Source organism: Heterocephalus glaber, unplaced genomic scaffold, assembly GCF_053883595.1.
Source record: "Heterocephalus glaber isolate CG9 unplaced genomic scaffold, H.glaber_assembly_v1.0 deba00001532, whole genome shotgun sequence".
NCBI classification, from domain to species: domain Eukaryota; kingdom Metazoa; phylum Chordata; class Mammalia; order Rodentia; family Bathyergidae; genus Heterocephalus; species Heterocephalus glaber.
The window spans coordinates 12,434,735-12,461,854 of record NW_028258330.1 but is presented as its reverse complement, the minus strand read 5'-3'; the positions used below and the strand labels follow the sequence as shown (position 1 = coordinate 12,461,854).

General features: G+C 38.9%; 1 pseudogene; it reads left to right on the top strand.

Moving 5' to 3' along the window:
• The first annotated feature begins 1,177 nt into the window (after window positions 1-1,177).
• LOC101699768 (ZZ-type zinc finger-containing protein 3 pseudogene) lies at window positions 1,178-26,483 on the top strand (annotated as a pseudogene).
• Window positions 26,484-27,120: the final 637 nt, after the last annotated feature.

The window sequence follows — 27,120 nt, the reverse complement described above, 5'->3', positions numbered from 1 at the left end:
TCTAGGAGCCCAGAGATGTGTTTCTCCTCTGAGACTTGGTCTCTCTAACATTCTGATTCTAGATACGTGAGGCAGCTTCTAAGAATTCAGCAGCAGTGATATTCAGCACTTGAATTGTTTGGAAAGTGTTAATTATGTTTTGCAAGTGGGGAGCTTTAAGAGACTTGATTTTGAGGACTTCTGAGGAATTTTCATGGAACTGAAGGGTTTTATAGGGAATATGGTAAATAACATTTTACACTTATCTCTTTTCTTATTTGAAAGAATACATTCTGTATCTTCTGTGTTCTGTTATGATAAAGGAATAACAATAACCTGAAAAACCTCTTAACTATATGACCTTGAACTGTGAAAAAAAATCTGCTAAGTTTAGACTTGGGTGTTTTTCACCTTGTCTTTTAAATAAAGACACTTTATATTTTTATTGTTAACTATTACACTATTCAGGTCCTCATTTTGTACTATTTCCTTGGCCATCACTTTGGTCCACCAGGGTTGGTAGAGTTAAAACCCAGCGAAATCAAATGGTAAATGTCCGGACATGTGTTTACCTGCCAAAATAACATGTAATTTATTCCTGTTCAGGAATTGTTGTGTATCCACTGTCTCCTGAACACAGGACAGATGGAAAGGTCTTTGCCTTAGTATCAGTTAGCATTGTTACATAACAAGCAACCCCCAAATCTGTAGCCTAATACAGTATGATTCACTGTCTTTTGGTCAGACAGACAGATCTTCTGGTCTTGCCAGGCTCACCATGAATCTATGGGGTCAAATAGGAATTTCTGCTCATATAGAGTGGGCTCCTTCAATTGGTTGATGGTGCCCGATTGTAGGGTGTTCCATGATGATCTTGAATAGAATGGTTGGGATCTCTTCTATACAGTCTTTTAACCTCCAGCAGGCCCCTCTGGGCTTATTCACATGGCAGTGATGAAGATCTGAGTGAGAGAAGGATACAAGACTTCTTCAGGCACACACTTGGAGCTGGCACACTGACATTCCTACTGGAAAGGTATAAGCAAGTCACAAGACCAGCCCAGACTCAAAAAGAAGGGAAACAGACTCTTCCTTTTAATGACAGGAGTTGCAGAATCACACTATAGAATACAGACACAGAAAGACTATTAGTTAGTACCATCAGTATCCTTACTGGGAAATTATCTTCAAATAGACTATGGATTTCTTCATCAGAGAAGACTACAGATTTTTCGTCAGAGAAGAAAAGTCCATGATCTATGGCCAATTGCTAAAGCCATATTTTTCAAAGTGTGATCTACAGGTAACTCCTGCATCTGATTTGCCTAAGGGACTTGAGATGTTCAAAATCTGCTGAAGTAGAATCTTTGGGGCTTAGTCTCAGAAATCTTCATGTTTATTGCCTTCCCCACCTCCCATCCTATAGTTTAGGTTTGAGAATCTCTGCATTAGATTTTCTTACTCAACACAATCATTGCAAAATATAGGTTTAAGCAAGAGAACTTGTTTGTATATGGAAAACTGACTCTGAAATTAATTATAAAAATATAGGTGGATAATTCCAGGGAGTTGTCTCAAACAAATCCTCACCTTCTCCTCTGTTATGGTAAATATATCTTATTGCTATATCAGATTAACTAATAAATTTATCTTGATAGAATCAGTTTGATTGGCTACTTGTACCTGTTTAACTTTGTACCTATAAGGGGCCTTAAAAATCGATGCTTTTCAAAGTTGGGGTGCTTCTTCTTCCTTGACAGTAATGTCAAAGTCAACATTCTTACGGTTTCTTGGCTAGAATGAAAAACTTATCACTATCTCATAGTCTCCAGAAGCCCGTGATATAGCAAGGGTGAAAAAAATAATAAATGTTTACTTATAAGAAAAGACAGATATGGAGGTTATAGGTTGTCCAGGGCCTCCAAGCAGGCAAGAAGGGAAGGAAAAAAGATGTCTGAAAACCTTTAAAATCCTTTTTTTAACTTTTAACTGAAAATGATGCACATGTATATGTCTCAGGGAGAGAAAAAGGGACTGGGAGGTGGAGGATTCTATCCTTTCACTTGAAGGTTTTTGGGGCCATTGGCTAAAAATTCTAAACATTCCAGAAGACTCTTTTGGCAACAAAAATAATTTAATGAGAACTAGGAGGTAGTGATTTACGAAAGGCTAGCATGAAACTAAATGAGCCTCCGTGGTGTTGTTCTTTCCTGCTACCAATCAAGCCTGAACACAGGACCAGATTGTCTTCAAAAGCACTATGGGCTCATTCTTCCCACCTTCCTTGAAATCATTTAATGATGCCAATTGCCTCACCAGATCTACAAGTTCAAATGCATCAGGGGCCAAGAAAAGAACACTAAATGAGTGAAGCTGAATGGTTGTGATGTAAGAGGGGATTGTGGAGTCTGTGGTAAACTGAAAAATGTGTGTCCTATTGAGAAGCACTCAAATTCAAATTTTTAGAAGAAAAATGAGACCTTGCCAACAGATCCATTTGTGGCTAGATTTAGCTCTTAGACTGCCTGTGTACCTCTAGGCTGGCTCAAGTCCAAAGTTCATATTTGGCCATTTAAGATTCTTTATGACCTAACATAGTGATCTGAACAGAGTAAGATCCTCACATTTATGTTTAATGCAACAAGATAAGGGGGACATTGTTAAGGTCTGGAGTCTTGGGATTGAATTCTGATTCTACCACTCACTGTGGAAGCACAACAGTGCTCAGATGAGTCAAGTTATGGTCTCTAAAGCCATGTTTATCTTTCTTATGTACAATGTGGGCAGTAATGCCTGCCCGGCCTGGTTCTTGTATTTCTTAGGAAAGTGAAATGATTGCATTCAGAACTGTGCCACCATTACAGTAGCCACTGGCCCCAAGAAGCAAGTGAAACTGAGGGACCTTATTGTTTAATTGTATTCAGTTTTAATTAAAAATCTGCTTCATTCCATTCTTTGAAAATTTTTAAGAATGTTGGACACAACTTAAATTTGTCAATCTTTTTATTTATTTATTTTTTTGGTACCAGGGATTGAACTCGGGTTCTTGCGCTTGCGGGGTAGGCGGTGGCACCACTGAGCTAAATCCCCAGCCCTGTCAATCTTTTTAAAGCACAGACTTCTATGAATTAAAAACGCAGATCAAATATTTCTGATGAAAATTTGCTATCAGAATTGGATGTTGACAGATGTAAAATACATTACTGAATTTTGAAGATTTAGTAAGAAAAAGAACATAAGACATATCAATAACTTTGTATTGACTATATAATTATTTTTATGTTGACTATTTTGGACATATTTGGTTCAGTTAAGTATATGTCTAATTTCACCTATTTCTCTTTATATTTTAAAGAAATGTATATATTGAATATATTAAAATTACATATGTGAGTCATAATATCTTTCTAGTGTACACTGATGTCCAACAGATTTTAATAAACTATGATGTTTTGAGTAATCAATTCTATGAGTATGTTGCAATATTTATGAGGACACAGATATCTATAGCTATTCTTCATTATCTGTGGGGGTTTAGTTCAGGACTCTCTGTGGATACTGAACTCTGAGAACATTAAGTCCTTTACTTGAAGTGGCATAGTATTTGCATATAACATTAGCACATCATCTCATATATTTTAAATAATCTCTAGGTTGCTTATAATATTGCTACAATGCAAATGTTACGTACCGACTTGCTATATATTATTGTTTGGGGAATAACGGCAATGTTCATGTTCAGTACAGATGCAATTTAAAAAATTTTTTTGACCTGCTGTTGGTCCAATTCACAGATGCAGAACTAGCAGACACTGAGGGCTAGCTCTACTTTACTTTCCAACATGTATCCAGGGGCTAGCCTAGTACTTGGCACAGAGTAGCAGCTTGGTAAATATACTCTGAATACATAACTTATTGGATGAATGTGTTTTAACACTCTGTCTTTTGCATTGCTTATAAAATCAGGATGCTGTGAAATGACATCTAAGTTGCTTCCAACTGTAAAATACAGTAAGACCTGTCACAGAAGGACACAGTACAATGTGATGTGATAATCTCTCATGCTTGTAGATGTGTCCTCTTGTTCACATTGCTTGCATTGTTGGGAACATGATATGGCATCTTCACACAATACACATCAATGCAAGTGAGATAAGCAAATGCACCTTAGGTGACAAAATTCAACCCACATTGCCAGATTTCTGATTAGTAATAAAGGAAATAGGACTGGCCATATCAGCATCTGTAGCTTGGACCTCATCACTTTGTTTCTGTAATTTTTTATTTTCTATCAAACTCTGCTTTTATTAGAATAACCCTCATCTCAGTAGACATTCTTGTCTACAGATCAGAGTTTTATGCACATGGATATTCCACACCTTGAAGTGAGAATTTGCCTCTTGAGAAGTAACATTTTTTGTGGAGAATGAGTTGTCACCTCACATTTTCCATCTGTCCTCCAGAAAATATGTTTATTTCTGGCAAACATCATAAACCCAGAGGGGATAAGTGATGGATTCCTCTAACCAGTAGGTTATACTTTCTTTCATTCATGTGAAATGAGTACAGTATTCTCTTGAAAATTGACAGATCAGGTTTCTGGGTCCTTGGAGCTTCTCTTACAAGGAGAAGTGTGTGTGTGCAAATTAATACAAAATATGCCTACGTGTTTCTCTTTCTATGGGGAACGTTACAACATGGTTCTTATGGCAAATGAATAATTTCACATTTTAAAAAACTAACTTTCTCATTGTGGAAGCAAGGTGGGAGATCTCACTTCAGAGTATAATTTCTTTGGAAATGAATGGCAACCTGTCACTTTCCTTTGCTTCTTGGTGATGGAAATTGTAAAGATTCCAGTGTTTTCCCCTGGGAGATTATCTTCTGTTGGCTGCCATCCTAAATTTTGAGATGTTTATTCTAGAAGCAATTTAAACAAAAGGGGGGAAATGCCCTGGACTAGAGGCTGCATGTAATCATTATGAAAAATGCTTGGTATTGAATCAAAGAAATGGAAGATGGTGTTGTGATTTCAGATTTCGACTCTCACCTCTGAGGTCGGGGTCTCTTTTGGAAAAACTAGGATAAAAGAAAGGCATGTTTTGGCAAACTGGGCCCACTTGTAGTGTCTATATTTTCCTTTTCTCCTCTTTTTATGGTATGATCATTTTGTGAATGCTGAAGTCTGGAGATTGCTAAGGCAGTCTGCCCTGTCATGGTGGTCAGTAAACTAAGTTTCTGCAGTGTAATCTTAAAAAGCACACAACCATCAGAGCAGAAGTTGATCTGAGTAAGAATCACCAAAGAAGGGAAGGGAAAAATTATGAGAAAAGAAACAAAATGGAAACGAAGTCTATGTAAATAGGGAAGGGTGCACAGGTAATGGGGAAAAAATAAGAACTAAGATACATCATGTACAGGTACAAGCACCCAATGATACATGTAAACATGTTGTATACCTAAAATGTACCAATAAAAGAATTTAAGAAAAAAAAAGAATCACCAATAGATGATAAATCTAGAGGTGCAGATTCAATGAGAGGCAGAATACTTGTATTATTTCAAGGTACATGAAAGCAAAGAAGGAAAATCTGTTCATGGTGCAGTGAAGAAATGGGACAAATCTTAATCAAATCATAAATGTTAGCATCACTAAAAAGAGGCAAATGTGTGTTTTGGGAAGAGTACATCATGATGGAGCATTCATATCCCAAATGGGATACAAGTGTCTAATTCTAGGGGAATAGCAGAGAAATCTAAATTGAGGGATATTCTAAAAAATAATTGAAAGGCTAAAGGATTGCCCCTAGGATAAAGGAGACTGTACGGAGAGACAAAAATTGAATGAGACAGACAATTCTTAACTGAATCCTTTAATACACAAACAATTGTTATAAAAATAGTTGTTGGGTATATGTGATGAAATTTTATATGGTTCATGAATTAGATAAAAGTCTTTTACAGTGTTAAATGTCTTGCCTTAGATCTCTGCAGTGTGATCACACAAGAGTATCTTCATTCATAGTAGGTATATGCTGAGGTATTACAGTGAGGACATGATTAGTTCGGCCTACAGCCAGGGAGTACAGAAATAACTCTGTCTACAGCTGAGTGCATGCATAGTTATATACACAGACAGAAACAGAGGGGGTTATTAAATTTGGCAAGGTATTTAAAAATCAGTGAATCTGGGGAGTTGGGATGTGGCTCAGGGATGGAGCACTAGCCCAGAATGCAAGAGGCCCTGGGTTCTATAATCAGCATTGAGAAAAATAATTGGTGACTCAAATCTGGTTAAAGGATTTTTGGAATTTCTTTGTATTATTCTTACAACTTTTCTGTAGATTTCAAAATAAAAAATTTGAATAATAAAGCCAATAACCCCTCCCCTTACACAAATGTGCATTTATTAATGGGAAGGTTTTATGAGAGAAGAATTTAGAATGCAAAAAAGTTGACTACTGAGAGAATAATATGAGGAACAGCCATGAAAGCACCATCCCGTAAATACTGCTGGAAGTAGTTCTTTCACAGTGACAGACTCCAGAGATTCCGTGTCCATCAGGGTAATCCCATTAAAGAAATATCAGATGGCTGCAAAGCTCCAAGTCCAGCGTGTACGGTGATGAAGCTCTGGTTAGCTGGTTGATTTATTGGCTGGCTTAACCTGTGTGTTACTGGAAACCTGCAGAGCAGCAGGCTGGGTCAAACCTGTGCCCCACACCATCCTTCCAGAGGGAAGCAGTGATGAGATTAAACCCAGAAAAGAGCACACTCACCATCCTTTAAGTGTTGCGCTCCCAGGGTTGACAGCTGGCCATACATCTTGTCTTAGTTGACTGCATATCTCCTGTGGCTGAGCCCCTATGGTCTCCTGTGAAGATGTGGAGAAGAAGTTGGTTCTTCTTGCCATCTCTCCCAAGCAGAATCATGAGGTTTCAAGTGCGCACACTTGCCCTTCCTACAGTCCTGAGGCTGAGGCCAAGCATCCATATCCACTGTGCACACAGATTCCTAGGATGGACAGGACTTGCTAACCAAGCCATTAGAGTATGCAAGAATGAGGCTGCTTTTAACCAGTCTACAGAAAAAAAATCTCAGTGGGAGCTCCTTTAACAAACACCTGTAATCAGGTGGCACACTAACACACACTGAACTCTCACACAGGGTTTTGCTATGCTCTGGGAAGTGCCCCATGGAGTTACATGGGAAGGAAAATTCAGCCCTTTATTACTTAATCACATCACTCCATGTCAGAGTTTTCATTATCTCATAAAATGGTTTCCAGGGGTAGGGAAAGGTGGTTTGGGAGAAATTTTATTGACTTTCCTTGTTTCTGATTTTGTGAGCTTTCAAAAACATTTGTTTCCTCTTTTTATTTGTTTCTTTTTAAACCACAACTTTTGTGCAGGGTTGCTCATGTTCAAGGCCACGTTAAAATATTGTTAAAATATTTATATAGGGTAAGAATTATTGCTCTGTAAGTATAAATGGCATAAAAGACTATATAATCAAAATGTGTTTTATTACAATAGTACTTGATTGAGGGTGTCACCAATCAGAAACATACCATTAGATGGAGCCAGTTTTGGATCTAGCAAGCTTTCAAAGCTATTGACTTGAGAGAAATACGAGGTCCTAAGACAAGGCCTTCTAGTTCTGAGAGTGCTGTGCAGAATTTCAACCTCATGATCTCTTATCCTCTGAAAAGGGACCCTTTTGCTTTTTTTGCTCAGGAATAGTTAAATATTTTCTATTTTTATTTGGTGAAAAGCAGTGTTATTTGACATGATATGAATTGTTTTGTGAGGGGAATGTATTAGTTGAGGATTATGAACATCTTTATTTTGTCAGTCATTACCTAGAAAATAAGTGAAAAAACAGGAGGAAAAGATTTGTTGTACTTTTCTTTCTTTCTCTTTCTTCCTCCCTCCATCCTCCACTCCCCCTCCCTCCCTCCACCTTCTCTTCCTTCCTTCCAAGAAGTTTCTCGATCTGTGACATACTTAGCCATGGTTCAAAGTTTTCAAGCATGGGGTTCAATTTCCATGTATATGAATTATTTGATAGAGTAATATGGGCCAAAGTTTTCTGATTTGTTTTAAAAGTTTCCATGGCTGGAACACAACATTTCTAGGTGGGTATGGGATTTTTAAGGCATAATTGAGGTAGAGCCAAAAGCAGTTTAGAAGCTCAACAATTAAAGCAGATTACTGAGATCTCTTTCTGAAGAGAAGGGTGCTGCTATCTCCTTGAAAGTGCCTGCCTGGAGGGGGAAGCAGGAGCCTTCAACTCAGGACAGAGGGAACTGGGCCAGCTTTATGGCTTTTTGAGATGAGGCTATCTTCCTTTGGGTTTTCTCACCTGGGCTGTGTGATTTTATTGTAAGTGAGGGAAAAAGTATTTATTGGGCCAGTAGTCTTTAGCTGGTAGGGTGCTTTAAGCTGTGTGTGTGTGAGTGTGTGTGTGTATGTGTGTGTGTGCGCACGTGCAAACATATGTGTGCTTTAGACTAGATGATTTGTTAATTGCTTCCACTCTTACAAGTCTTTCTCTGCACACCTGTGAGTGTGGTGGGAGCGACTGTCACCTGAGAAATGTGGGCAGGAAACATTTTCTCCACAGGCTTCCACGTAGGACCCAGCTCTTCCCAGTTCATAGCAGGAACAGGAAAGAAAACAATTTTCCTCCTTTTTTCCCTTCTTCATGTTCTGGCAACTGGACAACTTTCCTTTGGGACCAAAAGTATCAAGGCTGACCCTGTCTTTCTTCAGTGAGGCATACTGACTTTGCTTAAAAGATTCTAGTGAAATTTCCCGGTATGAATGTTAGATTCATTTTCTTTCAGAAATGCTCACTGTTTGTCCTTTCACTGTATGTGGCTTGTTCGTGTTCTCTCTTTCTCTCCCTCTCTCTTTTCTTCTTCTTTTCCTCCCACCTGTAATTTTAATTGCAACAAGCTCTAGATCTGTTTTAAACTATGTTCAACCATTTACAATTTTTTTTTTTGGTACCGGGCATGGGCATTGAACTCAGGACCTTGCGCTTGTGAGGCAGGTGGCAGCACCACTGAGCTAAATCCCTGGCCCTAACCATTTACAATATTAAGGAAAAGACAGGTAGTTATCTCATTCCATGAGGTGCTGATTAGTTGTAAAGTGTTCTTGTAAAGTCTGCTCTAGCTGTTCACCTCATTTGTATGAAGGAAAAATATTTGGAATTTGCTAAAATTTTTGAACACAGGGCAGAGCAGTCATTTCCACAGTCTTGTGTTTGTTGAAGTATTAGAAAATCCTAAGCCACTGAGGACTCTGGGAAGCCTTCCAGTGTGTTCTCTGGCTCTGAGTGAAGTGGCCACTTGAAATGGTCCTGCCTATTGCTGGTCGTTTCCTGTCCTGTGCATCTCCCGGGAGGGAGATTACAGTACTTCTCTTTGTAACCCAATATGATCAATATCAACTTATACATCAAGAATTCATCCTAAAAGCTAAGCTGACATTTTTCTGGACAGACTTAAAGCCAATTTTTAGCTGTTTTCTCCTTGGAGATAGAGAACTTTGATCTAATAACACTCCATATATTACTCAACCACGCTGAGGGGCCATCTCATTCCTTTAACCATTTCTCTGCCCTGCTCTTTCCCAAATCTATAATCAGTTTACTTTTCCTCTTCTCTAAGAAACATATTCTGTATCTATGTATCTGTGACTCTTCCATGCAACATTTTGTGCTGTTTCTGCTCATGTTTCCAAGGGTACTTTCTTTACCCATGTGCCTTCTGTTTCTCTTAGCCAGGCTAAGAACATACACGGTTCTCATGGGGTGGCAGAGCCCTGGTGCCAGAAGTAGCCACAAGTAGAACATAGAAAGAGAGTTACAAAAAAGTCAGGTATATTCGACTATGTTTTTGCCTAGAACATAGATCAGACTTTAAGTATATATGCAATAAATAAATTTTGCATAAATGAACTTTCATTCCTTTGTCATTTTTCTTGCTGCCTATATGACTTTATTTAAAAGAAAAAAACCTTTCAGGGCTAGGTGTGTAGCTCATTGCAGAGTATGTGCTTAGCATGCAAATACCCCTGGGTCCAATCCCCAGCACACACACACACACACACACACACACACACACACAATCAAAAAAATAAACACAACAGCACAAAATTGGGATATTTTGAAATTTAAAGTCCATCCCCTCTTTATGTCCTCAAAAGAAAGGGTTATATTATATTGGAAATTTTTACATTAATTAAACCTCTGTGCTGGGATAGAGAATTGGCAATCTGGTTGATCTCCCAATGGCTGATATCACCCAGCAGCTATTGTGCCCCCAAAGTAACACTGATAAGGAGAGACCACTCCCAGAGTGCCTTGGTCCTTTCAGTTAGAATTAGCATGGGTGTAACTTCTATACTTCCTGAAGCTGTATATCAGTTACAAATATGTGGAAACAGAGAAGATTAAGCTATTATGGAGAATTTTCTTCAGTGTAATTCATATTATTTTTCCTGGTTAGAACTGTTCGTTCCCAGCTCCCTCCCCTCAGAGATGAATTAAATACTGAAAGTTCATTCTATTTCTTCGGAATATCAGAATCATAACTATGATGAGAGGTTCTGGGAACAGGCTGGGGTTTTAGAGTTCCAGTGAAAAGGATGTAGTTAAAAACTCCATAAAGAGCCAACTTTTTGCCATGTACTTTGGACATTATGTTTTACTAGTAGTGATTTTCCTATTTTTTAACTCTCAAGGGAAAATACCTTATAATCTTAGCTTAATTATGCATGGCCCTGAAGTAAATCAAGAGCATCCTTTCAAATTGTATTTTAGTAAGAACCACCCTACTCTAAAATCCCACATTTTAAATCAGTGCAATTTTAGGTTTTGTCCTTTCAGCGATACATCTTTTTCCTTTCTGGAAACTGCCATCAATGGACTCTGCATGATTTGATTTTCCTTCGCCCTTGCTGAATGTAGAACTTGTGAGGCCCTGAGGCCAACATGCTGATGTTACTTAAGCTTCTCTGGTGCAGAAACTGTTCAAACATGCCTGACCATTTGATTGTCAGTCTCCCTTGCCAAGTAATTCATCCTAGAGTCTTGGATGAGTCTGTCATTTCTCTAGATATGACTCAGGGTTCTGTGCTTCCTCATCCACATCAAATGAAGGCTTGAATCTTTCAGAACAGAAGGAATTCTATTTAAATGTTCATGTTTCTTCCTCCATGCCAAAGGGTCCTGACCTCTTTTTGTTCTCTCTACTTCTTGTCTCTTTTGGAAAGATAAACTTATGGACATTGATAGTTTTTTAAAGCCACCATTGCTATAGTCTCAGTGCCTTTGTGGGGAGGGATGGAAGTTCAGATACGAAGCCCACAAGTACTTATCGGGTGCCTACTAGGTACTAGCAATCAAGGTCAACTGAGCTTGAATTATGCATTTCTCACTTCCAGAAAAGTGGCAGTAGGGGACAAGCTGAAATAGTGGTGTTCTGACTTCATTGGTGTGCAAGTTGACTTCATAATGGTGAATGGAAATGGAGCACTTGGGACTTGGCAAACAAAAATGTGGCTTTCAATTAAATGAGATGACTCTTAGAATGAGGCATGCTTTTAAGTTTTTCACTGAGGAAGACAGTGGGTGTGTGTATTGACTGGGACAGTTGCTTACCGGGTTGAATGAGCTTCTTGATATAGATGAAGGTATTACTGAGTGTGGGGGACAGATGGGACTCAAGGAAGTCTTTGCACTTATTTTGTTTCAAATGCTAATGTCCTGCAAGAAGAAATAATTGCTATCACTCATGGGGTACTTGCCATCAGACAGGATTTATCTTCAACTCTATATAATATCTAATTTAAACCTCACAACATCTTATGGGGGGCATGGTTGTTCTTCACATTGGGATGCAAAAAACCCAGTTATACCTGAGATGCAAAAGACATGAGTACTTTGCCTAATGAATATAGCTAGCAAAAGCTGGAACCAGACAATCAGATGCCCTTAACCAAATAATAGGGCTCCTCGGGATCAGGTTTCTGGTATCAACCTGTGAGAAAGAAGCACATTTCTCTTTCCCCAAAACTCATTTCTTACAGGCTTTGGATAATTTGGATGAGCATGTGATATGAGGGGAGGAGTTTTGATTATATGTGGTGTGACAAAAAATTGGTGAATATTTAAATTAAAAATATTTATTATAGTAAAAAATATACTGCTATTAGTTCCCTTCAAAATACTGTCCCCCCCACTTTGAGCACCCTTATCCCATCATTCTTGCCACTTTCTGAAGCAGTTCTGGAAGTCCTCTTTCATGAGTGTCTTTTTGTTGGCTGTCTGTATGTCCAGAATTGATTCAAAATATTGATGGAAATTCCTGTCAAATAAAAACATTATGGTGTGTCCTCATCCACTTTATTCATTGGCTCTGGCACCATGTAACCTCTAACTTTTCTTCCAAGACAAAATGGCCATAAAGGAAACATTTGAATCAATTCAGGACATTGAACCAGCCATGACAGCACAGCTAAAAGCTTTCTTCATGAAAGAGGACTTCCAGAGCTGCTTCAGAAAGTGGCAAGAATGATGGGATAAGTGTGTTTGAAATGTGTGTGTGTGTGTGTGTGTGTGTGTTATGGGTATTATGAGGGAAATTAATGGCAATGCATCTTTTGCTATAATAAAATTTTTAAAATTTATGCACTCATTATATTTTTGACCACACGTTTTAAATGTGTGTATACATTTCCTCACATTCACTCTGAATTTGGAAACTTCTGCTGGTGGATAATTGTGCTCTTCCAGAAAATCTCCTGTGCTAGAGTTTGCAAAGCAGAGGACTGAAGCTTCCCTGGGAACGTGGGAAGAATTTTCCTTTTTAGCCTGTTGAGTGAAAGCCTCAGCAAAGTGGCATTTGATAGAAGAAGTTCCATCAAAGCCAGTAAAGCTGAGTATAATTCTTTAAATACGTCTTTCTGTAAACTGGGAGAATGCAATAAGATTTAACAATAACACTGTTGAGTAAGTGAAAAAATTGCAGATATGCATCATATTCAAACTGAATTCAGCAACTGCAACAATATTATCTGATGAAGGAGATTCTGTGTCACATGTTCAAAGCTGGCGTTAAGTCCTTAAGAGGTATCAAAATAATCAAAGTGTTTTCTTTGCTCTTAACCGTCATTGTGAAAGAATCATAAATGGTTGAAACATTTGTGTTGATCAGAAACCACAGTTGGGAAGTGAAAAGAAAGTGTGTTTCTGAACACAGAGAAGGGAGGGGGAGCCTATGTCATTATAGTTTCTCCCTTAGAGCTGGAATGTGCTCTCAGCTGCCAAGTCAGGCTGTCTAAAGGCTCCCTTGAACATGTCTTTATTTATTTTGTTTTTGAGACACTGGTTTAGAACTTGCCATCCTCTTGCCTCAGCTTTCCTTGTGCTGGGATTACACATATGCACCACTATGCCTGGATGGAACATGTCTTTAATATGAGGAGAATGGGAATTGGGAAAGAGATTCTCAAAGTTGGATGATTGCCCTAATTATCTGAGGGCTTATTCAAGGTACAGATTTCCAGGCTCCTACCCTGAAAGTTCTGATCCAGTAGGTCCAAATGGGAATCTCTATATAGGGACCTTATAATCAGGCAAGGCTGAGAGCCATGATTTGGTGTATACATCTTACAGGTGAGTAGCCTGAGGCTCTGCAACAGTAATAGACATGTATAATCTGTTCTAATGGTGTGGCTGAACTGGAATTATTTTTCTTTTCTTTCTTTTTTGGCTCTAGATTCAAGGTATTTTTCCATGTCTGCACTGAGTAGTTAGGGATGAGTATGGTTTATATGGGGCGGGGTGGGGGAGGGGTGCCTGCAGGCACATAAGGGTGAGGACCTATTAGTGGAAGGTGTTACATATTAGGCTATTTATAATACTATTATTTTGAAGTATAGTCCGATGAGTAAATGTTCCCAACTCTTGGAATAAAAATGCTTTATCCTATGAAAATATAATGTTTATTACACAGCCTCTGGGAAGTAGTAAAAAAGTACAAAAATAAGGAATAGATATACTTTTCAAAGAGTTATTCAAGAAAAGTCCCTATGTTGTCCAAGGCTCCCGAAGAAGAGTCACACCTGACATCTTAGGAAAGATTACTAGGAAAAAAGGGTGAATAATTGTCACATGACTTGGGTGTTCCCTCCACAGTCCAGTGGGTGAAAGCCTTCTGCCAGGTTAGGTACAGTAGTTGATCTTTTTTACTTCTGTTTTATAACCATTGGATTTTGAGCTCTTTTAAGGTCAGAGACTGTATCATATTCCTACTTCTATTCTTAAATGCCCAGGCTAATGTCTAACATATAATAATACTGATAATATTTATTGAGTATTTGCTCAATTTTCAAAACAATCCTATGATGTAGGTAGGCATGGTTGTAATCTCATATCACACATAGGGAAATAGACATGCAAACACCAATGAGTTTGTTCAGTTGATGGTGGAAGAAGTACTGCTCCTGGCCTGGAATGGTTAAAGAAGAAGCTATGGACAAGGGGGGACTTTTGCCAAGGTTTAGAGGGTGGGTACAGGTCAGATGAGGAAATACCTGGGTGGGATGCTTCCTAGCCAAAAAAGGAATATTGGTATGCTTGAGGAGGTGGGGAGGAATAGGGATGGGGATGCCTGGGGGTCAGGCATAGGTTGGTCTTCTTGGAGCAGGGTAGGGCAGAGAGGCAGTGGGAATTGTGGTTGGACAGGTAACTTGGGGTGGACCCATGGATGGCTTTTATGGATGATGTTGCAAGCTGGATGAGAACTTCAGCCTTTACTCTTCTGCACTGAGGAGCTCTGGAGACTTTGAGCCAGGGAAGAGCATGCTGGGAAAATGCTGTTCTAGGTTGACTCGGTTAAGAACGAGGGAAGGTTTGAGACACCACAGCTTGAGGCCTCTGTACAAAGAGACTTTGGAGAATAATAAAAAGGGGAGAAAATGAGTTCATCTTTGCCTGTCCTGTGTTGGGTTATACTGCAACCATCTCTAGCAGGTAATGGAGCTTTGGGGCTGGGGGGCGGGGGTGGTGGTGGTGAAAGAGCCATGCAAAGTGGCTGGAGAAAGATCTGTGCAATGTGGATTTTTGAAGCTGGTTATAGATGAGATCTCTGAGTAGAAGAATAAGGAATAGGAAGAACCTTTGGTCCAGGAACAAATTCTGTGTACCTGGCCTACTGGGGTCATGAAGAAAAACCAGAGAAGCAAATAAATAATAGATTTTAACATGTACTGAGCTTTTGCATTTTACTGAAATTATCCTTCTGTATAAGACTGTTTAATGTGATCATCCTTTATGCATTTTCTTTCTCAGCTTCTTTCAAGACATTTTCTCCAAGTTGCTTAACCTCTGGAAACCTTGCTAGGACCTCAAACTTAGTATTTTCCAAACTGAAATTATCTTTTCAATGTTCAAACTTGTCCTACATTCTGTGTCTTGCATTTCTATAAACAATATCCCATCTCATAGGCTTAAAATCCTCACATCCTGTCTATTCCATTTGCTTTCAATGCCCAGGAAAGTTGCAGTGCTTACAACAACTGCCCAGTCTCCTCTCCTACATCTCTATGCATCTGTTTAGGTCCCCAGCACCTCTACCTGGGAATGTTACCTTTCAATTCACTTTCTCTAGTTTTTACTCTGTTCCTTCTAATCCATGTTACACACTACCAGGTTCATTGCTGGCATCCGATCTTCTGACTCAACCATCCCTCTTAAACATCTTGCAAAGCTTCTATTTACTGACATCAGTGGTTTCATACTTGGTCCCTCAAAGAAATCTTACCCAGAAATTCTAATATGTCAATTAGATAAAGGCAAACTGTTGTAGTTACATAAGGAGAGAACTCTGGATCATCACCCATTCTATCTTCACAACACCCAGAGCTCAGCAGAAAAAATGGTGAATAAATGAAGCTCCCTGAGCCTCATAGTACTGGACACTAGAAATTTAATTCCAATATATTTGTCCCATTAGTGTCAAATATGTCCCCTCCAGTTGAGTCAAATTGAAGTGTTATTTCCACAAATAGAAGCCCTTAACTTACAATGAGCTCACATCCTGATATACCCATTCATTGTAAGTTGAAAATATTTTAAGTCAAAAATGCATCGACTACACCCAATCTCTTGTACCAGAGGGTGTCTGTCTCTCATATGTCCTTGTGATCATGAGGCTGACTATGAGCTGGGGCACAAGGCTGCTGCCCAGCATCATATACCACAAATTGCTAGCCCAGGAAAGGATCAAAATTCCAGATTGGAACGGTACATTTCTACTGAATGTGTATTGCTTTTGCACCATTGTGAAGCTGAAAAATTGTAAGCCAAACCCTTCTGAGTCAGGAACCCTATGTCCTGTACACTTTTGCTTCTCTTTTTATCCTTTCCTCATTTGAGTAAATTCTTTCCTTTAAAATGCCCTCCTATCCTCTGCATAAGACCAAATCCTGTTTTTAAAGGCCCTTCTTCAACTCATCCTTCCTCACTGTTCAGTATCATTTCTTTCTCTCCAATCCCTCATTTGCTTAGTATCTGCACCTCTCTTAGGTATGTGTATCTCTTTGTTTTGTATGACAATTATTTAGTGTCACTTTTCTCTTCTCTGAAGCCCTTGAAATCAAAATAATTGATTGATTTGACCTTATATTCTTTCTCCAGGAGTGAATCATACCTGGCACTTGTTGCTCATGGTTTTCTGAACTATTTAGCTTTGTAAAGACCTTGAAAGAAAGCATAAAGGCATCACAACTGTTGTGTATTTCCTGTCATGCATAGGCAGGGCCAGCCTTACAGCAGACTTCATAATGAGTATATAAAACCAGCAGGTATTTGAATTTACTTTATAGCTGTAATATGGATTCTTGCCTTTTGAAAGTCATTGATGACAGACTCTTAGAGAGTCACAAAGGACAATTTGTTCATCTAGCATGCAGATGAAGGGAATAATATTACTACCATCATTTTGTTCCTGATGTGCACAGGCCAGAAGAGGCAAAATGGGTTTTAGACAATTAGAGGCAGAATCTTCAAATGCATTTCTCTTTTATGGCTCTTCCATCCTAGGTCATCTTTCCAGCTAGTATTCTGTGGCATGTTCCCTTTGAGGTCATTTACTATATGTCACTGTCTTTAGGGCAGACCTTCTGAAGGGGTCTGGAAAGAATCTAGGCTAATGGTTTGGAACTTTTATAGTTATGCATCTCTAGTGAGGTGTATAAATGGATTGAGTTGAAAGAGCCTGCAGGACTATGGCAATAAGCTGCTGTGAGGGCAGTGGGAAGTCTGAAGGGATAAATTACAGTACCAGATGCCCTTCATACTGCTTAACTGCACAGCATGAGTCAGTTCTAACTTCCCAGCCTGGGTCACAAGTTTATCTTCTCCAAGGACTGTGAAAGCAGCCATAATGGCAGGGGATGATGGATGGAGTCGCTCAGAGGAAGGGTGTGCATGGAAGTTCTGTTTGGGTCTTGAAATTCCCCAGGGAGGTTCAAGAATTTCTCATAGTCTAAATTCAGTCAATGCAAAGAAAAAGCACAGGGCTGAGAGTGCTCGCATAAATCATCTGACTTTAATTGCACACATTTCAGTATCATCCAGCAAAAACAAGCAGAAAATATTTCTTGATCACAGTGTTGGAAAATTAAAAAAATATATAATTATTTAATGTAAAAGTCTAACTAAATGCAAGTTAAAGCTCCTGCACCTATCTTTCACTTAATGCACAATGGCTTAGAGATATGCTTGTTCTGACATGTTCCTCATCTTTCTTACAGCTGAAGACAAGAAAATCAGGTCTTTTTTCAATGATAACTCACTATCTTTTGGAAATGGAAACTGCACATTTTTCCTGAGCCAATCATATGATTGGATATTTTAGTGTAATTCCTTTGGTTATAATAGTCACAATAGACATAAACTGTGAATGTTGGCCTATTCATAGGCATTACCATCTATGAATACCAAGCAAAGCTAGGAAATAAAACAACTGAATCTTGGTTTGAGATGAAAATCAAATATTTTTTAACATCTCACATGAAATGAAATAGTAGTGTTTATCTCAAACATTGTAAATGCAGTATAAAGCAAGGACTAAGGGCACTGCTTTAGCATTTTATTGCTTGGTTTAAATTCCAGCTTCTCCACTTATTTGGCTGTGTGACTTTAGTTAAGTCACTTCTCTGTACCTGAACTTCCTCGTCTGGCAAAGGGAATAAGTATGGAACACATCTGTATTTAGTCAGTTTTCACTGCAACAGAGCTGTGTAACAAATAGCTTCTCCTAAATTTCAGTGGCTTATAATCTTAGTTTTTTCCTCCTTTGATGGTTTGTAGCTCAACTGTCATAATTATTTTCTTTGGTGATACTTGAGTTCAGATCTACTTCACTGATGAGAGGGTAAAAAGGAGTTGTTCTCTGGAGTAAATATCATGAGCATAAAAGAATGAGACAAACCACTGGATCCCAACCAGAGCCTCTGTCTGTATCCACATGCCATTGGTCCAACTAGTAACATGGCCAAGGTCAGCATCAAGTGGTAGGTAATTATACATTTCTCATGGAAGGAGGAAAGTAGAGGGAGTAGTTATCGAATGACAATATCTACCACACTATCCTGGGGTTGTTGTGAGTTACAACTGATGTAACACAATAGTTTGTCTCACTGTAAAGAACCAATATTACTTTTTCTTATAAAAGGATAGTGCCAGAAACTGCAAGAGTGCATAGGAAAAGAGAACTTCTGGAAACTCATTCAGAGATTCCTGAGATTTATGTTCCATTTCTAATTACTCTCTCTGTTATATCTCTTCTTCTGCTCCTTTTGTGGCATCTGAAAGATGGTTAGCATTCTGAGGACAGTGGGTGTCCTCATCCAGGCTGCTGCATTGACTATCATAGCTACTTCTGCAATGGTCCAAAAGTGCCACAAATCCCATTTTCTTGGAGATTACAGTGGTGATTCATTAAATTTTAGGAAATACGTAACTCCCATTAATTTTCTTCTTCCTATGTTTTTTCCTTCCCTTCATTTTCTCTTTCTTTTATTTATTCTTATTTAAGAAAATAAAATGAGACTTCTATTGAGTGAATGGATTACATATCAGTACTTACTAGAATCATCGACTCTTAGAATGAGTGTGACTTGGTGGGCTGGAAGCAGACACTGAGAATTTGGGATGCAAGGTATTTGTTAAGGATTAATAGCCATGAGAGGAAGAAGTAGGAAGTAGGATCAGGAAAAAGAAGTCAAATCGTGGGTCCAGCCCTCAAAAAACATGGTATAGACTCTGGAACTAAAATATCTTTTCAAAGCTATCCTGAGTCAAGGACTTTATAACTTTGTCAAAGACTGTGATTTTCTGTATGGATCAGCCATTCATTTCTCTATGGATCAAGAAGGGATGTGGCTTGTGTTGGGGACTCTCCATGGCTGAGAGAAACCCTAGAGGAGCTGGCAGATAGCACCTGGGTACAGACTGCACACCTGGCAGCTGAGCAGCCTGCCCTTCCTAAAAGAGGACCTAGGTGGTGCACCTCCACATTGACCAAAGTACCTGGCTCACTGAACACATTTAATAGATATATGATGCTTTAGGACATTGGGATGGGAAGGGATTTCTTGGATACAACTTCAAGAACTCTTGCAAACAGAAAAAACAGACAAATTGGATTACACCCAATTAAGAAGTTTCTGCACAGCAAAAAAGTCAACAGAGTAGAAAAACAATATGCAGAATGGGAGAAAATAGCTGCAAACTATTTGTTTGACAGGGGTTAATATCTGGAACATGTAAGGAACTCAAACAACTCAGAAACAGAACAAAAACAAAGCAACAAACTCCAAATAATCTCATAGGAAGTGGGAAATAAATCTAGATAGATATTTCTTGAAAGAGATCATACAAATGGCCAGCAGGTATATGAAAACATGCTCAATAGCAATAATCATCAGGTAAATGCTAATTAAAACCACAATGGACTATCACCTTGCCCCAGTGAGAATGGTTATTATCAAAATGACTAAAGACAAGTGCCACTGAGGATGTGGAGAAAAGGGAACCCTTGCATACCATTGATGGGAATATAAATTAGTACATTCCTTGTGGTAAACAGTAGGGAGTCTGAAAAGATCAAGTCTCAAAAAATTAAAAATAGAACTACCATATGTTCCAGCAATCTCACTATTGGGTTTATATTCAAAGGAAATGAATTTAGTACAGCAAAAAATATCTGCACTCCCATTTATTGTAGCACTATTCATGGTAGTGAAGAAATGGAAGCAGCTGTAGAATCAGAGGTATCCACCGACAGATGACTGTATAGAGTAAAGGTGGTATTCATTCACAATGGAATACAGCTATAAAAAGGATGGAATCATAAAAGTCACAACAACATGGATGGAAATGAAGGACCGTATAACATGTGAAATAAGCCGGGCACAGAAAGATGAGTACCACATGGGTGGAATCTAAAAAAGTTGATAACATAAAAGTTGAGAGTAGAACAGTGGTTAGCACATCCTGGGGAGAGTGGAGAGAACAGAGAGGTAGTTGCTCAAGGGGTAGAAATCACTATTAGATAGGAGAAATAAATTCTAGTTTTCTATTGTATGGTAGGGTGAATACATATAATGATGATGTGCTGTATATTTTTTAAAAAAGCTAAAAGAAAGGATTTTGAATATTTTAACCACAAATAAATGATAAAAGTTGGAGGAGATATATATGCTTATCCCAATTTGAAAAATATAGAATGTTTATATGCATCAGAACATTACATAAATTTGTATAATTTTTAAAAATTAATTTTATCGGTACATTTTAGGGATACAACATAAAGACACTCATCATTGGAAATTTGCACCTTTACATAACCTTTCTTGGTTCTTATTTTTTCCCCATTCCCCTGCCCTCCCTTCAACCCCTCCATCCCTCCCCATAGACTTTGTTTCCATTCTTTCATTTTCTCATATTAATTCCATTCCCTTCTTTCCTTTCCCCTCTGCCCATTTTCTTCCTATTTCACATTTATCTATTATACCTTTCAGTCCTTGTTTACACTTTCAGTTTCTCACACTAGAGAAACTATTTGGTATTTACACGTGTGTCCTATTTATTTCACTTGAGTATCACCTCAATGTGCATCCATTTAGCTATAAATGTTTCCAATTTCTCATTTTTTATGGCTGAGTAGCACCCCATTTTATAAAAAAATCACATTTTCTTTATCCAGTCTCCAGTTGATGGGGATTTGGGCTGCTTCCAAGTTTTAGCTATCACAAATTGTGCTGCTATGAACATGGGTGCACATATATCACTGTGGTATGATTCTTTTAATTCTTTGGGGAAGATACCCAGCAGGGGAATAGCGGGGTCAAATGAGACTTCTAGTGTTAGTTCTTTGAGGTATCTCCATACTGATTTCCACAGTGCTTGCACCAGTCTACACTCCCACCAGCAGTGGAGCAGGGTTCCTCTTTCCCCACAGCCCTGCCAGCATTTGTTATTGGTTAATTTCATCATAGCAGCCATTCTCTTTGGGGTGAGGTGGAATCTCAGGGTTGTTTTCATTTGCGTCTCTCTAATGACCAGTGATGTTGAACATTTTTTCATATATTTATTTTGCTATTTCTACTTCTTTGTCTGAGAAATATCTGTTAATTTCAGATGCCCCTTTCTTGATTGGGTCTTTAAATTTGGGAGGTCTGATTTTTTAAAGTTCTTTATATATTATAAAGAGTAGACCTTTGTCTGAGGAACAGCAGGTGAAAATTTTTTCCCACATTGTGGGTTGTCTCAAATATGTATAATTTTTGAGTCAATTACAAATGAAGTAAAAATTGTTGGCTGTTATCATTTCTAGTTCCATTGATAACTGCTTTGTACCATTTTCCTATTTCAACCTCCTGTCCTTCAACTACTCCAGATGTTATTATTTTCCTCCCTTGCTTGGCACAAGCAATAAATTTGCCTATCGTGCAGGCCATGATGGCAGTAAGACTTACCTAGATCCTTGACTTTGAGCCCTGGAGCCCAATATGGGTCTCATGTTTGCTCTGAAGCTTCCAACCTCAGCTCCTCTCACCTCAGCTGGATCTCAGCAGCACCTTCAAGGAGACCCCAGCAGCACCCTGATATCCACTGGACTTGGGTCTGTGTTCCAAGTCTATTAAAAATCTATTAGGTATGCCTAAGTCATTTGAGGCAGGAGTCCACATATTTGAAAAACTAAACTCATAATTTTATAAATAATGGAATTTTATAGAACAGTAGGATAGAAGAAAAATATAAATTGGCTCATTCATTTTCCTCCTGTAGAGGTGATGAAACAGAGGCACTGAGAACAGTGATGTGTTTTAATTCACCTAACTTTTCAGTGGCAAGAACTGGCGTGGAACCTGGACATTGAGGCCAGTGATTTTCCATGCTAACTTGCAGTGTTTAGATGGTACTGAGCTTTTAAAATGGAAGTCAGAGTTGGAATTGGACAACCTGAATTAAATCCTGGCTCACTTACAAGCCATTCAAGTGACTGACTTAACCTCAATGAGTGTCAATTACCTTATTTTTAAGAAGTCACTTCATATGATAGTTATGAGAGTTAAATTAGAAATGTATGAAAAGAGCTTAGCTTCTATAAGAATCATTTTTTTTACAAATCTTATTCTATACAGTATTTAGAAACATACAATAGCACTGCCTTATAGAGTGTTTATTATCTACTACTACAAAATGCAGTGTGTAAATAATGCAAGATCTCAGCAGCATACAAGATTACACATTTATGGCCCATGAAGCTAGTATCATTTATGGGCAAGCCAGTCATGTCTGCTGATCTTGATCAGGCTCATTCACATGTGCAGGAGTCAGCTGGAAGTTGACGAATCTATGATGGCCTCTACTTGGTCAATCGCAACCACTCAGCCTTGGTTCACTGTCAGTTTTTATAAGACAAATCCAACAGGGAGAAATCATTTTATTTGATTGTGACTAACTTAGTTATCAATGAGCACTGTAGCGAGGAATGGGAATAATGGTGTATGGGTATAGACAAGAAAAGTGATGGGTTACTGGTGAAATAGATGTGAAGGGCATAAAATATTTCTAGACTGAAGTGCTTCTTCAACTTTTGGGTACACACAAATCTCTTGTTAAAATGAAAATTCCCATCCAATCAGTTTGAGGCAAGGCAGAGACTCTGCATTTCTAGAAACCTCTAAGGGAGGCTCAGGCTGAGGGTCCTGGGAATCCTCTTTGAGTAGCAAAGGGCTAGACCATCATTGTCTAATAGAATTTTCTAAGATGATGCAGTTTTAGATCGACACTGCCCATAAATCAGCCACTATTCACCCCTACGAATGTGAGTAGTACTAATGAAGAAATAAAATTTAAATTAAATTCAATTTTTATTAATTATACATGGCTGGCAGTGCATGTATTTACAAAGCAGGTCTAGAGATCTGTGCTGTATTTAGCTAGCACGGGACATGGTGGTAGTCAGTACTGTTTATTGTCATGTGAACGGAGTATGTCACTGAGGCGGGGGCTAGAAGACAGAGAACAAACATATTGTACCTCACCTGTTCCCAGGAAATGTTTAGGTAGAGGAGTGTAGTGGATAAGGCCACATAGTCTAGAATGTTCCTGCCAGGATTCAAATGTAGGCTCTACCATATTACTCATGTTACCCTGATTCCCTTGCCCTCAGATTCCTTGTCTATAAAAGGACAATAAAATAATTCTTCTTTTACAGGATTGTGTGTATCCATGGAATGATTTAGTATCTGTAAAATTTTAAAAGTTTTATATCATTATAATAGCTCCTAGGATAGACTATATTTTCTCACATGCACATGGACTGGCCAAGGCTGCACCTCACCTGAATTAAGCCCTCAATAGATCACTGTATCTTCCACCTTTTGGAAAAGCTGAGGACTACACGTGAGCTCCTGGTTCTAAGGAAGAAAGGTTCTTTTCATGGTACTACTGCTACTTTGGAAAACTAAACTTTGTTGTGTTGTTAATTCAGAAGTGTTTAACCCAAACCCTATCCCTAAATGGAGCCAATTCACCAAAGAAAGTGTCTGGTATGAGAGAGAAGGGAGCAGCTGAAACAATGAGGTCAACCTTCTGAACCAAACAGGGTAATGATAGCTGGCCCCAGAGAAGATAGACTGCTAGGAAACTCTGCTCCCATGTTTACACAAAACTAAGCAGGAGACGTTTGCCAGTGGAATAAATAAAGGAGCCTCGGGTTACATAATGTTTTGTTGCGATCCAGTTTGAGGCCGTTTTGGAATCAGTGCTTGGTATAGGTTTGAATTTGGGAGCTCAGGCTGCTGTCTCTTCTTACATCTGCTTGTTCAGGAGATTTGAAGCACCAGTTTTCTCCAGTTCCCTGAGGGCCCAAGTTTACGCTCACTGGATGAGGTCACCTGGAAGCACAGCAGCACCACCACTGTCAAGCTTCCTGCTGTGGCAGCAGTCCCTGGAGCTTGGACGCCTCCCCAAGTGGCCCTAGCCTGAGACCCCATGTGGAAGATATCAGCTTATGCTAGTACAACCATGTAAATAATTAACACCTGAAATCTCAATGTAACATGGATATTAACAGTGAAGACAGATAAATACAAATGCTTAGGAATCAAATACTATGGGAAACAGCTCCTAAAAGGCCTTAAGAAACACGTCTGCAGAAACCTGTCTTAATACTGGTAGAACTCAGCTAAAGGAATTTAGTATTCTCCATGGCTGAAGCTGAGAGTATGAAACCCTGTTGCATAAGCTCTAGCCTGGACATAGCTCCAACTCCTTCAGGATATAAGAAAAAGAGATAATGTTTCCACAGTGATAGGTCTTTGGTTATCCAGTTATCAGAGACTGCTGCAGACAATTGCTGTCCTCAAGGCTCAGCGCTCCCAAACAGCCCAGGACCTTGGAAGCTTAGGCAAGCGCCAGAGAGAAGCACTAAAATGCCCCATTGGATTTGTGGAGAAACTCCAGAAGAAGGCTGATATAGGGCTTCCCTACCCAGAGAGTTGTTCAGTTGCTTGACATTGTATGGGACCAAAATACCAACAGCCTTGGGGGCTTTGAAAGAGAGTTTAAAAATCATAAAAGACATACTGGGAGAGTTAAGTTAGTTTTTTTTCCCATTAACTTTATTGGTACTTTTTAGGTATACAATATGATGACATTTATCATTGGGAATTTGTACCTTTACATGCTATATCTTGGTTCATTATGTTAGTTATCTTCGATAAAGTAGATTTACTTGCTAGACTAAAAAGTCCTGTGGATTCTGTCCCTGAAAAAGACGGAGAGTCCCTTTTATACTCTGTGTTGCCTTTAGGTGATGGTCCAGAAGGCTTCCACAGCTGTCCTCAGATGGTAAAAGGCCATCTGTGTGAGAACACTAAACCTGAAACATTTAACCAACTATTTGAAGAGCAGAAAAAACTTGAATAGCTACTCCTGAAATACCCTCTTGAGGAGGTAGGATCTCGGCACTGGCAGAAGATTGCAGATGAACTGGGCAACAGGACAGCAAAATAGGTTGCTAGCCAAGTACAGAACTAATTCATAAAGCAAACTAAAGTTGATATCTCAGCTCCAAGCAGAACACCAAACCTGTATATATATTCCAAAAAGTCTTCAACAAGCGGGCCACAGCATCACCTTAATAAGCATCTCTTTAAGCCTTCCACTTTCATGACTTCACATGAACCGCCAGAGTATATAGATGCAGGTGATCACTGATCCTGTTTTCATAGCCACATGACCACTGTTGCTGAAGAAGCATCAGATGAAGAAATTATTCCAATCATCTCTAGGAATTTACCTGAATATAAAAAACTATTACAATTTAAAAAGTTAAAGAGGCAGAAACTTCAGCAAATGCAAGTCTAAAGTGGATTTGTACAGCATGTGGGCTTCAAGTGTGATAACTGTGGTGTAGAACCTATCCAGGGTGTTCGGTGGCACTGCCAGGATTGTCCTCCAGAGATGTCTTTGGATTTCTGTGATTCTTGTTTGGACTGCCTACAGGAAAGAGATATTCACAAAGAAGATCACCAACTAGACCCTATTTATAGTCAGAGACATTCTTAGAGACTACTGCATGTCCCAGGGCACCAGTTATAATTACCTTGACTACTTTCCAGTGAACAGATGACATGACAGAGCACATCCCTCTTCGACACAGCAATGGTTTCATTGTTGATGTGCAAAGTTTGGAAAGGTCCTCTGCTTTCTTTCCCTGAATGACACTCACAGCATGAGCACCTCCCAAGTGTTTTCATCCAGCCCAACTCTGCACCTTGTGGCTCTTGATTCCGTTCAGCAGCCAAGCATCCTAGTGAGCAGAGGGTTCCCTGGTGAATCTCCCTGCTGCCTCACAGCCTAGAGGCAGCGATCTTGGTGGGTGAGATGGAAGCCAGAGTACACATTCACAGGTGAGTAAATTCCTAAGGTTTCAGAGAACTTGGTCATAAATATGCTAACAAAAAGAAAAAGTATTTATATTCAAACACTTTAGTAGCTTTCAGTTTTGTGAAAATAGTTTTCAGCACAGAAACTGACTTATTTAGACAAAGTTTTAATCGACCATGGTGTTTGCTTCTAGGATCTATACTCTAAAAGAACTCACTGTCCTATGTTAGTTGTTGATGGTCTTTAGCAAATTGGAGCTGCTTACCCATATTTACCCTTGTTATTGAACTTGGGACCTTGTGCTTGTGAGGCAGGCGACAGAACCACTGAGCTAAATCTCCGACCCCTCGGCATTGCTTCTTAACCAGCTCATAGTGTGTGTATATAAAATTGTCACTCAGATATACATATTTTGGTACCAGGGATCGAACTCGGGTCCTTACACTTGTGAGTCAGGTGGCGGAACCACTGAGCTAAACCCCTGGTCCACTCAGATATATATATATATATATATTTTTTTTTTTTTTTATTAAATTCTTTTATTGGTACATTGTAGGTATACAACACAATTACATTTCTCACTGGGAATTGTACCTTTACATGATGCATCTTGGCTCTTATTTTTTCCCCATTCCTAGCCCTCCCTTCACGCCC